Source organism: Armigeres subalbatus, unplaced genomic scaffold (assembly GCF_024139115.2).
Source record: "Armigeres subalbatus isolate Guangzhou_Male unplaced genomic scaffold, GZ_Asu_2 Contig378, whole genome shotgun sequence".
In the NCBI taxonomy this organism is placed as follows: domain Eukaryota; kingdom Metazoa; phylum Arthropoda; class Insecta; order Diptera; family Culicidae; genus Armigeres; species Armigeres subalbatus.
In genome coordinates this window covers 24,231-45,294 of record NW_026943128.1, presented here as the reverse complement: position 1 = coordinate 45,294, position 21,064 = coordinate 24,231, and the positions used below count along the sequence as shown (strand labels likewise).

At 38.8% G+C, this 21,064-nt stretch overlaps 1 protein-coding gene across 3 annotated transcripts in view; it reads right to left on the bottom strand.

The window, feature by feature from the left end:
* The window catches only part of LOC134204067 (protein gooseberry-neuro-like), a 198,474-nt gene extending 179,218 nt beyond the window's left edge, over positions 1-19,256 (bottom strand). Inside the window, exon 1 of one of the 3 annotated variants that reach the window (XM_062678896.1) lies at positions 18,601-19,256. The gene's annotated coding sequence lies outside the window, so the exon portion shown is untranslated. Of the gene's footprint in view, positions 1-18,354; positions 18,550-18,600 lie in introns of those variants that run through there. The other 2 variants (XM_062678898.1, XM_062678897.1) reach the window with 2 other exon arrangements.
* Positions 19,257-21,064: the final 1,808 nt, after the last annotated feature.

Below are 21,064 nucleotides of genomic sequence, written 5' to 3'. Positions count from 1 at the left end.
GGTTTTGGACACAGTGGCCACGTTCGGAAGTGTTCCCGGGAGCCTGGTTCCCTCAGGGAAGTGGACAAATTTTGATTAGCACCGAAACCCATCTTGCGACATATCAAACTCCTTGATTTTGAAAGACACGCACAACACATGATTTTTTGAGAGGTTTTGGACACATTGGCTTCGTCCGTAAGTGTTCCCGAGAGCCTGGTTCCCTCAGGTAAGCGGACAAATTTCGATTAGCACCTAAACCCATCTTGCGACATATAGTCAAACCTCCATGAGTTGGTATTGAAGGGACCATCGACTCGTGGAAATATCGAGATGTGGAATAGAAATTCTTTGAAAGCTCTTCGAAGCGACCATCACAGTAGCTCAGAAATTATTTTTTAATATGGCATAATTTGCTTCCATAGGTCGATATCGAGTCATAGAACATCCACTCATGGAGGTTTGACTGTATCAAACTCCATGATTTTGGAAGACAATTTCAACAGATGAGTTCTTGAGAGGTTTTGGACACATTGGCCACATCCGAAAGTGTTCCCGGGAATTTGGTTCCCCCAAGAATGTGGACAAATCTTGCCTAGCACCGAAACCTATCTTGCGATACATCAAACTCCATGATTTTGAAAGACAAGCTCAATAGATGAGTTTTTGAGAGATTTTGGACACGTTGATCACGTCCGAAAGTGTTCCCGGGAGCCTGGTTCTCTCAGGGAAGTGGACAAATTTTGATTAGCACCGAAACCCATCTTGCGACCCATCAAACTCCATGATTTTGAAAAACAAGCTCAATAGATGAAATTTTGAGAGGTTTTGAGCACATTGGCCACATCCGGAAGTGTTATTGGGCGCTTGATTTCTTCAGGGGACCGGACAAAGTTCGATTAGCACCGAAATCTTGCGGCATGTCAAACTCCATGATTTTAAAAGACAAGCAAAATATATGAATTTTTGAAAGATTTTGGACACATTGGCTTCGTCCGTAAGTGTTCCCGAGAGCCTGGTTCCCTCAGGGAAGCTAACAAATTTCGATTAGCACCGAAACCCATCTTGCGACACATCAAACTCCATGGTTTTGAAAGACAAGCTCAATAGATGGGTTTTTGAGAGATTTTGGACACATTGGCCACGTCCGGAAGTGTTCCCGGGAGCCTGGTTTTCTCAGGGAAGCGAACAAATTTCGATTAGCGCCGGAACCCATCTTGCGGTATGCCAAACTCCATGACTTTGAAAGACAAGCTCAATAAATGAGTTTCTGAAAGGTTTTGGATACATTGGCCATCAGGGTGGCTTAAATTAGTATGGGAAAAACTTTTTTCAATTTTTTTGATGGGCTTGTCTTTCAAAATCATGGAGTTTGATATGTCGCAAGATGGGTTTCGGTGCTAATCAAAATTTGTCCACTTCTCTGAGGGAACCAGATTCCCGGGAACACTTCCGGACATGGCCAATAGGGTGGCTCAAAAAACACTTTTTCAAATTTTTTGATGGGCCTCTTATTCGGTTCTATTCGATGCCCTGATGCTCTGGACAAAATTTCAGCCAAATCGGTCAACGTTTGGGCGGTGCTAAACTCGTTGGAAGTTTATATGGAAAAATGTATGCAGAAACATCCTAAAACAGTGATTTGCAGTTGGAAGGCACAATTTACTACCAAGAACCATGATACTCATTCAGTTCTTGTAGAATTAAATACAGAATGTTATGCAGAAAACCGCGAGAAGATTAGAGTTTGCCCGGCTAAGTTATTAGCATTTCTCTGAAATGGGGTTTGAGCAAATTTCGTTTCTTTTACCTTTGAAAAGAAATAAATTCACCCCTACAACACTCCAGTAAAATGCTAATATCTTTGCGTAATAAACTCTGATCTTCTCGCGGTTTTCAGCATAACATTCTGTATTTAATTCTACAAGAACTGAATGAGTATCATGGTTCTTGATAGTAAATTGTGCCTTTCAACTGCAAATCACTGTTTTAGGATGTTTCTGCATACATTTTTCCATATAAACTTCCAACGAGTTTAGCACCGCCCAAACGTTGACCGATTTGGCTGAAATTTTGTCCAGAGCATCTGGGCATCAAAAAGAACCAAATAAGAGGGCGGCCCATCAACAAATTTGAAAAAGTATTTTTTTAACCACCCTATTGGCCATGTCCGGAAGTGTTCCCGGGAACCTGGTTCCCTCAGAGAAGTGGACAAATTTTGATTAGCACCGAAACCCATCTTGCGACATATCAAACTCCATGATTTTGAAAGACAAGCTCAATAGATGAGTTTTTGAGAGGTTTTGGACACATTGGCCTCGTCCGTAAGTGTTCCCGAGAGCCTGGTTCCCTCAAGGAAGTAAACAAATTTAGATTCGTACCGAAACTCATCTTGTGAAGTAACAAACTCCATGATTTTGAATGTCAAGCAAAATAATGAAGTTTGATATGTCGTAAGATGGGTTTTGGAGCCAATCGAAATTTGACCGCTTCGCTGAGAAACCCAGGCTCCCGGGAACACTCCCGGACGTGGCCAGTGTGTCCAAAATCTCTCAAAAATTCATGTATTGTGCTTGTTTTTCAAAATCATGGAGTTGGACATGCCCCAAAATAAGTTTCGATGCTATTCGAAGTTTGTCCGGCCCCCTGAGGGAATCAGGCTCCCGGGAACACTTCCGGATGTGGTAAATGTGTCCAAAACCTCTCAAAAACTCATTTATTGAGCATGTCTTTCAAAATCATGGAGTTTAATATGTCGCAAAATGGGTTTCGGTGCTAATCAAAATTTGTCCGCTTCCCTGAGGGAACCAGGCTCCCGGGAACACTTCCGGATGTGGCCAATGTGTCCAAAATCTCTCAAAAACTCATCTATTGAGCTTGTCTTTCAAAATCATGGAGTTTGATATGTCGCAAGATGGGTTTCGGTGCTAATCGAAATTTGTCCACTTCCCTGAGGGAACCAGGCTCTCGGGAACACTTACGGACGAGGCCAATGTGTCCAGAACCTCTCAAAAAATCATGTCGAAATTTGTCCACTTCCCTGAGGGAACCAGGCTCCCGGGAACACTTTCGGACGTGATCAACGTGTCCAAAATCTCTCAAAAAATCATGTATTGTGCTTGTATTTCAAAATCATGGAGTTTGATATGTCGCAAGATGGGTTTCGGTGCTAATCGAGATTTGACCGCTTCCCTGAGGGAACCAGGCTCTCGGGAACACTTACGGACGAGGCCAATGTGTCCAAAACCTCTAAAAAAATCATGTGTTGTGCGTTTCTTTCTAAATCATGGAGTTTGATATGTCGCAAGATGGGTTTCGGTGCTAATCGAAATTTGTCCACTTCTTTGAGGGAACCAGGTTCCAGGTTCCGGACGTGATCAACGTGTCCAAAATCTCTCAAAAAATCATGTATTGTGCTTGTATTTCAAAATCATGGAGTTTGATATGTCGCAAGATGGGTTTCGGTGCTAATCGAGATTTGACCGCTTCCCTGAGGGAACCAGGCTCTCGGGAACACTTACGGACGAGGCCAATGTGTCCAAAACCTCTAAAAAAATCATGTGTTGTGCGTTTCTTTCTAAATCATGGAGTTTGATATGTCGCAAGATGGGTTTCGGTGCTAATCGAAATTTGTCCACTTCTTTGAGGGAACCAGGCTCCCGGGAACACTTTCGGACGTGATCAACGTGTCCAAAATCTCTCAAAAAATCATGTATTGTGCTTGTATTTCAAAATCATGGAGTTTGATATGTCGCAAGATGGGTTTCGGTGCTAATCGAGATTTGACCGCTTCCCTGAGGGAACCAGGCTCTCGGGAACACTTACGGACGAGGCCAATGTGTCCAAAACCTCTAAAAAAATCATGTGTTGTGCGTTTCTTTCTAAATCATGGAGTTTGATATGTCGCAAGATGGGTTTCGGTGCTAATCGAAATTTGTCCACTTCTTTGAGGGAACCAGGCTCCCGGGAACACTTTCGGACGTGATCAACGTGTCCAAAATCTCTCAAAAAATCATGTATTGTGCTTGTATTTCAAAATCATGGAGTTTGATATGTCGCAAGATGGGTTTCGGTGCTAATCGAAATTTGTCCACTTTCTTGAGGGAACCAGGTTCCCGGGAACACTTCCGAACGTGGCCAATGTGTCCAAAACCTCTCAAAAACTCATCTATTGAGCTTATCTTCCAAAATCATGGAGTTTGATATGTCGCAAGATGGGTTTCGGTGCTAATCGAAATTTGTCCAGTTCCTTGAGGGAACCAGGATCCCGGGAACACTTCCGGATGTGGCCAATGTGTCCAAAACCTCCCAAAAACTCATCTATTAGGACTCTCTTCCAAAACCATGAAGTTTGATATGTCGCAAGACTGGGTTGTGTTCACTTGAAAAGTGTCCACCACCCCAGGGACATCCCAGGGAACCAGGTTCCCGGAACATCCGGAACCATGTCCTGGTGATTCAAATGTATCAAAACTAACTTCTGATGCTGGTCAATGATGATTGACTACGTTTGCATCAGCATTCTGGTCACTTTCGTTCATTGATCAATGGTTTTAAAAAAATGACCCGTTTTTGACTGCATCTGACCCAGGACCCCCACTTAATAAATCCGGCCGGATTGGCACCATGGTCAAATCAAGTCATGTACCAAAAAATAGACATGGTGACGCTTCTTCCCTGAAAATTTCATGGCAATCGGACGAAAAATGAGCCTACACGGGTTATTTCAATTTTGATTTCTAGGTCAGACCGAAACGGGTTAACGCAACTTTTAGCAGGCTTAGAGTGTAAAAGTTAGTAATAAGAATTAGTTATTCCGATAACTTTGTCTAGCAGGCAAAGTCGTGGATTCCTAGCGTCATTGATGAAGTCTTTTCTAGGCGCCTCTTTGTTGCTAAAGGCCTCCATCTCCACTTAGGCCTTGAACCAGTTTTAAGCATATGAGCAAGTACCGTTCAAGAGTAAGGCGAGCATGAAGAAGGCCCTAAGAAAAAAATTTCTAGCAGATTGAAGATGCTTCAGAAACTTATCTGTGATATAACAGTAAATATTCAGCGAATCAACTAAATATACTTACAGTCCTTAAGAAGGTTTGAAATTTGTTGAAATATTATTTGACTATTTGAAAAAATGTTGTAACATTGCAGAGTCGTGTCTATTTCTAGATCTTTGGTATCGCACTTGTCAAAGTCGAGAACGAATTGAAAGATTAGTAGAATTGCTGAAAGTAAAGACTCATGATTGCCTTCAGGTTCAGCTCATACTGACCATAGCAGCTGTTTCTTGCACTTAAGGGGGAACAAAGGTTGACAACAAACCACTACACAAATCCGTATTCTTTAATCAGTGTTTGTGGTATTTCTCAGTGTTGGACGACTGTAATAAGAATTTTTCGAAGGACGAAAAGAGACAGACGACACAACGCCGGTGGTAAATCATTCAGAAAGTACTTTTCATTGTCCAACTTTTCTTGAGCCTTAATTGAAAAGTCGACTTACTTTATAGTCCATCACGGAGAAGAGGGCTTTGAAAACATGACAAATCGTGACAAATCATATCTCGCTCAAAGTTTCATAAGAGCTTAACTGCATTGATCGATTTCTCTTCATAGATTTTTTTTTTCGTTTATAACGCAAAAGATTCAAAGCTACAACCATGATTGTTGCTTCTAAAGTAAGATGCCACCATTCTTTACCACCTCTAACTATAAATTCTACGGCAAACTGTCTACATTCGCTGCAATGTTAAAAAGAAATCATCGACGAAGAGAAATCGATTAACGCAGTTACGCCCTTATGTTCATAAGCGCGAGATATACGAATTTCTGATGGTTAACCACCCCTGAAGTGGATCAGTCGATTATCGAATTACCTATCGAGCCTGGGGTAGCTCGTGCTGATTGTATTGCGGATTCATTTTGCTCATCTTTAGCATACTTAAGCATAATCAATTATTTTAAGGTGAAATAAGGGCTTTAACAGAATTATATCCGTAATGTGCTTCGGGGGCATACGCCTCACGATAAATTTCTTTTCAAACCGCTTCCATAACATGCTTCTTCTGTTACTAAAAATCTATTTTTTGCATAACAGTTAGAACAATATAAATATTTAAAAACATTTATGTCCAAACCCCCCCCCCCCCCTTTGATTTGTTTGCCCAAGAGCGGGGAACAAAAAAAAATCTTCTCGTAGACCATTAGGACATAATTTAAATAATCATCCAAGTACGAACATACCTATGATCAAATTTCGTTTGGTTTCGAAAAATTTCGAATTAAATAGACTTAGATTTCGTATCGTTCCGTGGTTTTGAAAATAAATCTATATTTCGTTTCGCTTCGTTTCGAATCAACATAGACATTTTAAATTTCGTTTCGTTTCGCCAAGAAAAAGTGTATTATCGCATTCCCCTACTTGTCAATGCCTGGAGTGAAACTGAGTGTAAACAAAGTGCTTTTTGGAAGATGTTGTGCGTGCTACTTGGTTATTTTCTTTATGATTTCTGTAAACTCACGTAACCTATGGTCGTATATTAATAAAGCAGTAAAAACATTTTCCATCAAATTATATAAATCCACCAGAAACGGATTTTTTTTATGAGTGCACAAAAAAACGTCGAACTTTGGGTGGTTGATGGTCGGAGTCGAAGCTATTCGGATCAACAATGATCTAACTTTTAAGTATGTCTGTGAGAGACGAATACCCTCTGTTGGGTAAAGTCTCGTTAAACAGAAAAAAAAGTAAGTATATCAGTGACTAGGCACTGCTGTGACCCAACGATCAATAAAATTTATCTCTGATGTGGACGCACTCGCCATCGTAAGCAGGGAGGTCAAGAATTTTAAGAAATGAGGAAAAGCCTGATTTTCATTAAAGGAATTCTTATCCCTCAAATTAATACTCTACTAAAAATTATAACAAAGCAAATAATTAATCAATAAGGATGCTTTTTATAGATTTCATTCTTATTCTTTGTTCAAAGTTTTTAATTGTTGTATGCCCTAGTGAATGAAGTGTTATTCGAATCCAAGTCGTATGGAGTTATTTTAGCACCAAAATCTGTTTTAATACCAATAGCTGATAGACATATTTAAAAGCTTTCGTCCAAGTACGAACATTCGTATGATCGCATATCAGTTCTATCTTTGCTTGATTTCCTATTCATATAAGGAAAATATGCGATTGTGGGCAGTAACTTGTATGATAAAAGCTCATTATAATTATGTGAGAAGCAAATTAAGGGGGAAAACGCCTAATGTGCTGAGCATGACTGGTCTAATAAATATACAGCCACAGAATGAATCACCTGCTTTGGGCGACAGTGGCACACTAGGAGTTAACTTTTGAAAATCAGTATGGCGAAAGGCATCTAATGTTTAATATATCGAAAATAAGCACCTTAATCGAAAAAATATTTGGTAGGCGTAGTAGCGGAATACTATAACTGTTACCAAATAGTTTTTCGTGAAAGTTCCTACTGTTGGGAAAACCCGCGTTAGATGTCCTTCGCCATACAAACTTCAGGTGGTTAACTCTTGCCGGCTATTTTTACATATACGTTAGCGCCTGGATATGGCAGTGGCGGGTAGGAAACCAACCACCGTATCTGATTCATTGTTTAAAAACACAGCTTCAGTCTGTAACCGCTAAGAGAACGCAGCGCCATCACCAGTGCAGCGGTGGGTTTTGAAACTGAACTTATAAAAGAAGATATAGCTGAATTCTAGTACTCCCGTAGATTGGATTCATTTCGTACCATCTTTTTGATGATTTGTAGCTTCGCCTAAGTTTTGTATCACAACAAAATGTGTTACACAAGATCGTATGATGATTTTTTACCCAATCAGAAGAACTAAAGGAACTAAACTTTAGGATTTACGAAGTGGATAATAATAGGTCCACACATCCAGTTTTGATGAAAGCTAGTCCATTATCGTGAGACTTGTGCGATAGCTCGGATCGTTGAATCAAGTGGCATACCAAAAACCAAATCAAATAGCCTCTAGTTAGAAGAGTAGTGCTTGGCATCATATTCCTTGTGAGTAATATTGAGAATAAGGCTAGATTAGAAATTTAATTAAAAACTACTTCTAGATTTGCGGCAATTCAGGACAGTGTTGTGAATCCGATTTAAACACGTGATCCTAAACTTTTCCGAAAAGTAAGTTCAGTGAATACCGCTGCGAATGGGATCAAAACTAAACTACCACGTTTTATAAAACAGATCTAGATTTGCCACAAGTGAAATAGACATCCAACACAAAATATTAGTGAGCCTTCAAGGCTAAATAAAGGTAATTTAGATTCTTCGCTACTTAGTTTAAAGTTGATTATTCCCATATTTGTGTTTCGCTTGTAGAACCTTCAGACGAAGCCGTTCTAGCGAAGCAGTACCCAGGTTAGATCGTAAAAAGTAGACCATTGTGAACAAAACGTGCACGTTAGGGCAGTAGACAAAGAACTGGAATAAACCAGCTTTTAAAACTTATAACTTATACTTCGCAAATGCTTTGATCGGTGATGGATTTTAGCATTTATCAATTCCGTTCTTTAAGATTTTTTTCTTTTCTTTTGGGATTTTGTTGATAAAGTTTGGTAGTTCTTACCTGACCTGCCCTGAGAGGACGGTAACTTGACACAACCTTTCGCAGTGCAGATTTGCTGTACTGGCGCTTAAGCGGAAGGTTATTCGAAAGGGTAGTTCGTCGATGAATTTGCCGGTTTTGTGGACATAGTATTAAATATTCGGCCTCCGTTTGTACTATTTCCGCCCCTGCAACCTACCAACTGTTACAAGTCAGTTTTAAAAATGCTGAAACATTTTTGGACACAACAAAATTAATATCAGCACGTAAAAAAATCAAAGTCGATATTATTTAGGTGTACTAAAAAGCAGTTGACCGAATCCGTATAAGTATTTCAGTGGAATGTCCTTCGAAGCCAAGAAGGCTACGAGCTTCATCATATGATAGAACAGCTTGGAGTCAAAGTTAACATTCTAACGAACCCTTCAATGTTTGGAGATAAATCTTTTATCTCACCAGGATACCATAAGTTCAAAGATATAGAAAGGACTCCTTCTTATTTAATGGCACTTTTAAAAGGTAAAAAATTCTATCGTAAGCCCCAAAATCCCGCTAAGCTGTGGAGGACAACGGAGGTCCTTCGTAGCTTAATAGTGGCTCAATAGTACCTGTCTAGCCTACTGGGGTCGTGGGATCAAATCCCACCGAAGGAAGTGGTTACCCTTCAATACATTTTCCGAACTAAATCTTTAACATGTTGCGCAATTGCAGTCTAGGCGGGCAACGCAAAAGTTATAGAAATCATAAAGTTTAATGTGCCGCCGGTTTCACGGTTTTCACGGAAATGGCTATATCTCAGGCCAGGCGCTTGTCGACCAATCGTTGACATCAATATGTCGATCAGCTATGGAAAAGCTCTAGTTCCTTTGAAAAAAAAAATTTAAGATCTCAACATTTCACCCATTTCAAAAAATTTAAACGCGCAAAAAATAGCATTTTTAACATACTTTCAAATAATCTGACTAATTTCGGTATCCAGTATTGACTTGAACCAATTTTCACGTTGAACGCTACCAGAACCAAACAAATGCGGTTGATATTTTGCGGAGCTTGGTCATATGAATTTTAATAGCATTTTGCCTGTACCGATAATTCTTTTTATTTTTTATTCGTATATTTATTTGGTAGGCACTCTGTGTTCTTAACCGCTACTGTGCCGTGATCTACTATGGTATTCTACTGTACAGAATCCACACAGAATCTATTTTTAGATATCCATAATTCGTTATTGTTGTCGTGGCCAGTTCGTCTTGTCGTAAGTCCATTGTGTCCATTTGTCCATGCCGAGTATCCAATGATCGTTGCATTGTTCGATTGCCATTGCCAATCCGAGTAACATTGGAAGAATGCCTCCGAAAAGAACAAGTTGTCAGTCGTCATCAGGCACCCGTGACGGTAAGGCGCGTACCCCAAACGCCACCGTATGGGCTGCGGATCCGGCGACTGACGAGGGTTTGGTGTGGGGGCTGGGAATCGAACTCATGACCATTCGCTTATAAGGCGAACGTGTAGCCAACTACGCTACGGGACCCCCTAACGATAATTCTGTCCATCTCAATAATGGTTGACAACTTTGAAAATATATCAATTTCTGCCGTAGATTATCTTTGTTCCTTTGCAGCTATTCCCTTCATTCGAAAGTTAGACCGAACATTTTGTCGAATAATACCCATAACAGCCTTCGCATCTTTCTGTAACTTTTATAGTATTTTGCAGCATATGATTGGTTAACAACGAAAGTAAATTTATGCAGTTTGGTGCTTATCTGCTGTTGAAAGTGTAAATTTGTAAACTTATAATGACAATTTATATGGACATATGGAAAAACAGACATTCGAAAATATAACAGCCCCAATTGACCCGTCCTGTATACTAGAAGGTAACAATGTGCGTTGTGCCCATGATCATTGTTACCTACTTGGGATTTTTACATAAGAAAATTTTATATATAAAAAGAAATGCAGAAAATCCATGCAGCTGTTTTTAGGGTATGCGGATACAAACACAGAACAATTCTTGTTTATATAAGAAAAAGAAGAAAAAAGAAGAAGAAGTAGAAATGAATGCAATGAAGCAATAGAAAAATAAGTAGAAGAGATGAAGCAATTGAAGAAGACGGAGAATAAGAAAAGATGGAAAGATGATCTGCCGTAATCTGACAAAGTGGCGTATGCGCCAAATTACAACATACTAGTTTTTTATTGATGAGTACTGCTCGTTAACACCATTTTCGGAAAATGGTTAAAACGTCACTTTTTCAGATTACGGCAGTGATGATATGCAAATATTCCTCTTCCTCTTCTTATTGGCATTACATCCCCACATTGGGACAGAGCCGCCTCGCAGCTTAGTGTTCATTAAGCACTTCCACAGTTATTAACTGCGAGGTTTTTAAGCCAGGTCACCATTTTTGCATTCGTATATCATGAGGCTAGCACGATGATACTTTTATGCCCAGGGAAGTCGAGACAATTTCCAATCCGAAAATTGCCTTGACCGGCACCGGGAATCGAACCCAGCCACCCTCAGCATGGTCTTGCTTTGTAGCCACGCGTCTTACCGCACGGCTAAGGAGGGCCCCTATGCAAATATTAAAATTTGAAAATATGAAGGAATAAACATGTAATAAAAAATGTATCAAAAAATATGAAAATATAGGAAGTTATTTGTTTCTTTCGCACTACAAAAAGTTTAAGGAAATTGATTGTGGGAACAATGTTATTCGGAAAACAGATTGCAAGTGTTGGACCACGCGTCTGATGTTGGAAAGGCCGACAGAAGCCTTTCGTACCCAACCAGTACGCGCATCAACACCATGAGTCCCACCAAGTGTTTTTTTCCACAAGTGTTGCGATAGATTTTTCTAGGAGTTTTCTTGCTTGAAGGAACGCTTGGGCGAGTCCCAAAAGCAACACTTGGAAAAATATCAAAAGCAGTTCCTGGAATTGCTCCTGGTGGAATTCCAGGCAAATTTCGAAGGAGAATTCTAAAAGATACTGCTTGATGAGTCCCCAGGATGAACTTCTAAATACATTTCTGAAAGAGCTCCTGGAGAAAATCGCAAGAAGACTTCTTCGAGGAATTTGCGGTGGAACGTTGAGACGGGATTCAAATCAAGCACGAGTCAATTGCTACCCGTATCCAGGCGTACCATTGCCAATCCGGAGATGGCAAGTGCGATTCTCGGTCCGGTCCAGGATGTTTTCGGGTTGGAAACTTTCTTGATACTCTGGGCATAGTGTATCCAATATCCATTGAGCTTGTCACAAAAGATACATATTCATGCAATGGCCGGGTATAGAAAAGTTTTTAATTAACAACTGAGGAAATGTTAATAAAATACTAAGGTAAAAAGCAGACCAAGTTCCACTTGGAATGTATAGCCATTGAAGAAGCAGAAGCATAAGAAGAAGTAGAGGTCATCGCCCAGAGAGTCGTTCATGATTCGACTCGCGATTTGCATCATTGTATGATTTTCTAGTATTCTTCTTTGTTAAATGCATTGAATTAACTTTCATCGTTAAATATTGGATAATTGATTCATATGTGAACAACAAAAAGTAGGCCTCGCCTTGTGTTTTGACGCCTTTTGGAGCGAAATCATTTTTCGGAAAATGGGCAGCCGACGAGCTCGGTGGTCTAGTGGCTACCGCTTTTGCCTCATAAGCAGGAGGTCGTGGGTTCAATTCCAGGCTCGTCCCTTTCCTACTTTGTATTTCTATCTTAGTACTTTCTGTGTTTCACGTTCTACCAAAACGATTCCTACTGCTATAACCTTCACATAATCCCAAAACCTCCTGTGGCACCTATGAGAGGTCGTAGAGTTCTCTGCATCTTTCTTAAGTAGGTGTCCAACAAACTACCCTTCCCCTTCCTCAGCATTCGTAAGGACGTAGCCAGGACAGATCTCGACTATTGGAGAGTGCATTGCTCCATCTAAGAGGTAGTGATTAGTCCCAAATCATTTTGTGTGGTAAAGGATGAAAGTTATGCTACTCTCATACAATAGTCTCGGCTAGTACCACCTACGAATTTATGCGAATTGCTTAATGCTAATGCTAATGATAAATCATTTTTCGGAAAATGGGCGAAACGATTCGATTTTGCCCGAAAACAATCAAGCGCGATGCTCTCCCGGCAGAATCGAAAGCGAGTTGGTTCACGCATGAGGCGTCAATGATTGAGATTCCAGTATAGTCCGTATGGTTTTACAATCTACACATTGATCATAGATAGAGTTTTTGACGGAACTGCTGAAGGTGTCCAAGGAGGAACTCTTGTGACAATTTCAGTATAGGATAACCGTACCCTTAGTGGAAGTAGCACCAATAGTGGAGGTAGTGGAGGTTTAATGAGATGTTCCATGATTATACACTTTACGGTGGTTTCAGTTGATGCGTCAAGCTTCAAATATCCTGTCAAACATAACTTATCCTAAGATTGCGCCCAAAAAACTATTGAAAACAGTGATTTTCCTTAATAAAATTGACTCCCTTGTACCTATAGTGGTGCAACTGTACCTATAGTGGCGAGTCTCATAAGAAATCAATGGATAGCATCACTATGGGAACCAAAATTATTTTTTACCGCCGTCAAAGGAACAGTGTACCCATTAGTGGTGCAAGCGATATTTGGTAGTTGTTGATGTTAAATGACACCAATTTCATTTTTGTTAGCAAATTTATTAGTTTATCTATTGGGTAAGGTATTAAAGCTTTAAATTTCCCATAATTATCAAACGAAAAAAATATATTTTCTTTTGTTGATCTACTAATACTTCCATTATTGGTACCGTTACCCTAGTTATATAATACTATTAGCAACATAAAATACGTACTCTATTACTCGTATGTATACGTAACAATATGATTGCAGTGATGCCGAATCCTTCAATGTTTTGTATTTATATAAGAGCTACTGAAATATTATTACAAAATTATTGTTTTTGTTGCACTTTTCCAAATTGTCAATTCAATTTTATGTTTATCATAACTTATCTTTTCGAATTTCATAATGAAAGTACATTCAAGCATTTTTTAAATAAAAATCTAGGTCGGCAACCCTTAAGAATATTGCAAGCCATGTAAACAGTTTGGAATATGGACAAGATATTTGAGACGTTGTTAGACAGAGCGTTTATGAATAAAGCTCAAGGCTACCAAATTGGGTTATTAAAAGGTATAAAAGTTGAATGATTACGATTAAAGATCTATATACATAAAAATGAATTTCTGTCTGTCTGAACCTTATAGACTCCGAAACTACTGAACTGCCGTAATCTGAGAAAGTGACGTAAGCGCCAATTAACAACATGCATGTTGGTAATATTTCAACACGCTCAATGAGTACTACTCGTTAACAGCATTTTTGGAAAATGGCGTATACGTCACTATTTCAGATTACGACAGTAAACCGATCGGCGTGAAAATTTGTATGCAGACTGCACAGGTTTTTGGGACCGGATAAGGTTCTTAAGATGGTTAGAGAACCCTCCCTCCTTTGGAAAGGGGAGCTCCCATACAAATGAATCAGACATTTCTTCATAACTCGAGAACTAAGCAGAGAATAAATTAATTTTAGATGAAACGAAGTTCGTCGGATCTGTTAGTTATTGAATAAAAGCAATGTATGCAATGATTAACATTGATGATTTAGGAACAATTATGAATATGATCAGTGATTAATGATAGAATCATATTTTTTGAATGATCATGTTTAATAAATAATGCGTAGATTACCCATTATTCATTAATCATGATTAAATATATGATTAATCACCAATGCACTCAATTAAACCTAAACATGTTGTAAAGTGAATATCAAAAGAATACATTAGTTTTAGATATAAATTGAGTGGAAAACAATGTCGTGAACACAGATGTATCTGCTAGTAACAATCGATCAGTCCATCATACCAACAGTTCATATGTAGAAACATTTAAATGAACGTTTTATAATTTAGTTTTAAAAAATTTGCGTTTTCTGAACAAGAAAATTAGTTTAACAGAATTTTAAATAATATTTCAAACATTGAAGAATGTGTTCCATTCATTATTGTGTACAATCAATCGATGTGCGATATTGTAATCAATTGATTTTAAATTTGATTTACTGACGGTTGTGATTAATATATGGGCTGTTAATAATACGGGAGCATTTACCTTATATCTTGCTCATGTATCTTATACTTCAATTATGCGTAGTCCATAACCGCCTTATTTGGTTTATTTTTCAGATTTTTTTTTAAATTGGTACATTCCATTATGAAGCTCATGAATGCTATGCGAATAAATCTGAATAACTGGGTGAAGAGTAGGTGCCCGTGCCCGTGTTTGAATATGTCAATTCTGGATATAATTTCTTCTTTAGAAATAGACATTTTGCCTAGACTTGTAGATATAACTTCTTCAATGAAAGCAAATGGATGGCGTCTAGTATGACTTGAAATAACATTTTCCAATTGTAGATATGATTTAATTTTTGAAATGAAGTCTGCTTCTGGAATGAGGCGAAGAAATATGATAACCATTCGTAAGCAGTTTCTTTAGTATTAGACAAATATGATTTTTATTTGATAAATAGTTTACATATTTCTGAAAATTGTCTAATATGTTAAATAATCCCTTTTATGAAAATTAATTGTACCGCAAATCCCTTCATTACTAAATTATGCCAAATCCCCGTTATGCAAAATTACCTTCTTTATATATTTTTTTTTCTATTCTTTGCCATAAATAATAATCGGAATTTCCAGTTTTACTATTTCTGGGGAATGGTACATTCTGGCAAATGGTCTATTCTGGGGAATAGCTTTCTGGCATATGGTCCATTCTGTCAAATGGGTTTCTGGCAAAAATTGATTCTGGCAAATGGTTTTCTGGCATATGTCATACAATCATTAAAGAATATCAACCGTGTAAAAAAATGGGTGTAGTCTATTCTGGTATCAAAAACATTTGTGGATTCGTTAAAACTCTTTGAGCCAACCACTAAAACACCTTTTGATTGACAAAATTTCATTCAAAATGATAAAAAATCAAAAACAGTTCTCTAAAAATTGCGCTCTTTGAGGGTATTATTGCATTAGTAGTAAGGTTCTTTTGTTGTGGTATCGCTCTTCATAAGAAATACAGGCAATACCACAACAATATGACTGACCTTCAAAAAATATCGTAACGATAGGAAACTACGTCATGCTATTGCGGTTTTTATTTGATAAATAAAAAAATAAGTTTAGCACTTTTGAAGTAATATTTACGAAACTAAAAGATTAAAAGTTAATTTTTAAAGAATATTTTCGAAATCAATTTTGTTCTAACGAAAGTTTACGAACATTATTTGCAGCGATTTGTATAGCGAGCCAAATGGTTTCTATTGCAAAAATGAATCTCCTGAATGGCTTTATTATTATTTATTATAATTGTCTTTATTAACGAGGTTTTCGGCCATAGGCTGGTTCACCTCGGTGAATGGCTTTAATTTTCTAATGTATAGAAATTGGAAGACCTTTTAACTAACATCATCTACTGAAAATAGATGGAAATTTGGTCCAGAGGTTTGAACGTTAAGATTTTTTGAAAAAAAGTGATATATTATATCAATTCAATATTTCGGAACTGGTCACTCTCATGGCGAATATGTTTTTTTTATTTTTGGTTCAAGTTCTACACAACCTGATAGTATTCAGAAAAGGAAATGAAAATCGATTTCACATGGAAGTGCCGATATTATATGACCTATGATAAAGCATAAGCCGTTCTTCATGGGACCAACGGCAAATAGCCCAAATAAATCTGCGAAGTCTGAACCCACGAAAAAGAAGCTTATGGTTTTCATATCAAAAGTTAATGATTTTGATGCAAAAAATCCAATGTTAATAAATTACAATTACAATTTGTTCGGTAAAATGTTACCGATTTCCGGTACAATTATTCTTGTTAACCGAGCATTTTGTATTTTTTTATGTTTACCGCAGTTTTTCGTCAAAAAATTACCGAACAGTTAAATCTATTTTAAGCGTGTATGAAATAGAAAATTATTTAGAGCTTTTTAATGAAATTCCTTCACTTGGACCTTCTCTAGCCGAAGCATAAACATGCTAATTGCTCATCCGGCGATTTTCGGTATGGAACTTGTCTCGACTTCCCTGGGCATAAACAGTATCATCGTGTTAGCCCCAAGATGCGAGGCAGCAATATACCAGTAGGGGATGTAATGCCAATAAGAGGAAGAAGAAGTATTTACTTGTCAGAAATGTAAGTACAATCCAATTTGATTCTTGATTTGTAACGGCGCATCTTACTGCAAGAAAATATGCGAAAAGTTAAAAACAGCTGTTTTAAATCAATGTGTACAATGGATATTAAAGTTTACCCTGTTTCGAACATTTCTAGACCATCATTTGAAAAGGGCGTAGCAGCCAAATATATTTTTTTAGATTCCTCGTCTACGTACATAAGGTCACTCCTGACGGAATCCAATATTCAAAGTGCTCGCGTTTTCGGGGGCACACCAGTCGATACGGAAGCAACGCACAACTGTCATTTTTGTTGACTTAGCTTTGCTGCGTCGCAGCATGCGTGAAATAATAAAAATGACAGTTGTACGTTGCTTCCGTATCGAATAGTGTGCCCCCGAAAACGCGAGCACTTTGAAACATGGATTCCGTCAGGAGTGACCATAAACAAAGACAAAGAACTGCAAAGAATTAATTTTGCTGATGGATAGGGGAGCACATGGAGAAGGCGAATGGACCGTACTTGGTATCAGCTATTAGAAGAACCGTTAATCGTTCATATCGAGCAAATAGAACCATTGTGGTTGACCGGACACGTATCTGGCCAATAATCTGGTAGAAAATGTACACGATAGTATTCCGTCCAAATATCAGTTTTGATTTTATAATGATCTTGACAACCATTATTTGCTCTAGATGACTTTTATAAAACCAGCAAAAAAAACTAAATGTTACTGAGGCGACGGGTCACAACAAGCCTCAGATTGAATAAATAATAAATATATTAAGCAGGAATACCTTGAATAGGTAATGCTTGTTCGCATAACATTCTCACGACGAAATATGATTCTTGATCGAAGAGATTTTTTGGGTGGTCGTTATGGTTATTCGATCAGACGCCTTTTTAATAAACGGTTCAAAGAGAGTTGGTATCGTCTGAATGTTCTTTCAACTGAGTAACATTCTTCCAGAGAAAATTTATTTATGTAGTACCTTTGTTTTCGTCCTTAACACTTAAAACTCGGCCGGGTTTCAATCAAAACTCTTGTTCTGGTATATGGCATTTTTCTGTAGAGTTTCAACTTTGAAACGTCAAGTCATTTGACTGGAACACGACTTAGTGACATATGTTCGGAACGGGATCAGCATACCTCCTCCCTATATGTCTTGGAGTGAAATTTGTAAACTTGGACGCCGTCGGCGTCCTTTCGGAATCCAACAAGAGGTGAAGAATATCTGGGATTTCCAAAATGTTCTTGCCGTACCATGGCTGTGATGGCACTGCCGTAACTGAACTTCAATACAACTATCCATGGCGAATATAAATATCTGTACGTTGTAAAGATATGCACATATTTTCAATATCACGCACTGCTTGTTGCAGACAATTTATTCAATGTGTGTTTTCTATGAAGCAGTTCTGCATATCAGCGCTTATCCTTTGGCTCGTATTTTAAATTATTATCTGTGCCATTTTTACGCTGGTTTAGAGGTTCAAATATGAGAAGAATGGCAGTCACAGAAGATTATTTCTTAACGCAAAGTAACTTACCACACTTCTATTTGTGTTGATTTCTAGATTTTGTTTCTTATTTACATGTTGAATGTATAAACAATATATACGTTTATGTTGGTTATATCCATATAATGCCTAAATACACTAAATATGTAGTTTTGATGTTATTGACTTCAGCATAAAACGCACATCACGTTTTTATATGTTTTCTCAACAGAAAGCACCAGTATGGCAATTGATTTATTTAAAACCAGATAACTTCTATCATCAAACAACACTAACCACACACTTTTATGATGGGTGTTCTTCTTCCGACTTTGCCGCAATCTCGTTTCTTCCAACTAAGCCCACAAAACTATAAAACTGCAGGCGCCAGCAAAATAATACGTTTTCACCGATCGAATTAATTTAATTAACATAAACAACACCATTCCTATCCATCGGCACTATATTTAAGCTTAATTGTCGCGAACGCATTCATTAGAGCTTCTCGCGTGCTTAGCTGGCCGCAGCATCTTCCAGTGTCCAGCCGATCGTCGCTCAGCGAATCAGCCTTTACACGTTCGCGACGGCTTTTCTTCCACAAACCACGCGCACCTGTTCCTTAGGGGGCTCGAATCCCTCCACACGCGCGGCCAGGACCCGTATCCTGCGCAATGCAGTACTGCCAAAATCACGCGATCGCGATCAACTATCGAAAAATTCGCGACGGCGCACGCTACCGTCGTCGTTTGCTGCTGCGTCGTCGTCGTCGTGGCTGTCGTCCGTTTGCCGAAACTCTTTCCACGGAACTACATCGGGAGCAAAACAAAAAGCATAATTTTAATCCAGCTCTCGCGTCCGCGTGTTGGCCTTTGGTGATGCTGGCAGTGCGCCCGTTGATTCGAAAGCGACGACGCAGGCGACGGCAAACGATGGGTTGCAACGGATCTGTGCAATAAAGCAGCGCGCCATCAATCGTCGGGCTCGGCCCGGTTGGCAAACCGTGAACGAAAGAGCTGCTAGAGAGAGAAAAGAACTGCCTCGCCGAAGAGCGCCGCGTTGAATTCGTCGACAATGAGCGAGCGAGCGCTGCCTGCCTGCCTGCTGCTGGTGGGTTGGAATCAGAAATCCCCTTATTTGTTGTGTGCACGGCAGCAGTCTCTTCGGTTGGACACCACCCCACAGCAGGATGGTCGACGATGACGGCGAAAAGCCGGGAGATTCAGTTTGATCGATCGCGTGTGTGTGTGGAAGTTGAAGGCACCTCGATTAAGCCGCGGGCCGGAAGGTACCTACGCTCATTCGTTTGTTCGATTCGATGCCGGATTGGGAGAGGGACGCTCGTTTCTCTTTGGATGTAGGTTCGATGGTTGATTACGACAAATTTGGCTGTGCCTTACTGAACGTTGATAGATTGAAAAAAAAACAAGGTTTTGAAACTGTAGACTGTTGTGAGGTGGCTTTAAATGGAAATATTGAAATCTTAGAAAAATCAACGAAATAGCTAGAACACAACATTTTACGGATCCTTCCTAAAAACTGCGATTAAAACTTACAGATTAAAATGAAAATATTGGGATCGCAACCAGAATTGATGACTTTCAAAGGTGGAAAGATGAACTTCAATGAGACTTTTGTGATCTGCATTTTAAATTTAAAATAATACGACCAATGGGCTATCTTAGATCGCTGAAAGTATTTTTGACTTTCGATTTGAATTTGCAGATGGAAATCAGAGTAGCAGATTCTGTAATAAAATTACACTTTTGTCGCTTTTCAAAAGTGCCTTTTGTGTTTCGAAATGTGGATCGAAAATAATTTCATTTGATTTCTTCCTGTCAGCCGCTTGTAATGGAAAGCGAACATAAAAGAGTGAGTGTGAGTGTACGAACAGGATCACATAAAGCTTAATAGAACATCTGCTATCAAGAAATCTTTGGAGGTAAAGTTCCTATCTTCTAGATATGAGTTGAAATATGAGCTTACAGTTTTGCCGGCAAAAAAGCAAAAAATGTGAAAAGGCAAAAAGTGCACAAAATGCGAAAAGGGCAGAGAGAAGGACTTCCACAACAAACTATTCGGAGAATTTCCGCAATAAACTGATCAGAACGTCAGTTAAACGATGACAATATTCAGATCGCATTAAAAAAAATTGGGGGTTGTATACAAGACACGACCGCTCGACGTAAACTACGAAAAACCAAATATAGTACACTGAATCAGTTATTCCGCTCTATATAGAAGAGAAGGGACTATCCCACCGACACTACTACCAAGATTTAGCAGTACCTCCCACTCTGTGAGGGAGTAAGGACCCCACTGCCTAGTAGCTGGGCCACCCCAGTTCAACAATTGATAATACCCTAAAAGTAGGCAATCACGAAGGATTGGAACGCGCTGCATACGAGATGCATAATGCATGAAAGAACTAAAATTTTCAATAGTTTATCGTTGATACTTAAAAGTGTCAATACTATTCGCAAATTGGTGGAGAGTTTGAGAATCGATTGATATATAAATCTTTAAAATCCATTGAAAGATAAAGGACCTATTGATGTTACAAATCTTACATGATTTCGTGACGGTCCTCAATTTTGAAATTTTTGTTTTACACCCTGTATCCGAGTCTTCCCCTTAGACGTAGTTTACGTCAAAAACAAAAGAGAAAAAACTCTGACAGCGACAGTTTTCGTACTCCTGGTACACAGGACTTGGTCGGTTGGTATCAAGATGAGGAGACGATGCTAGCGATGACCATGTTTGG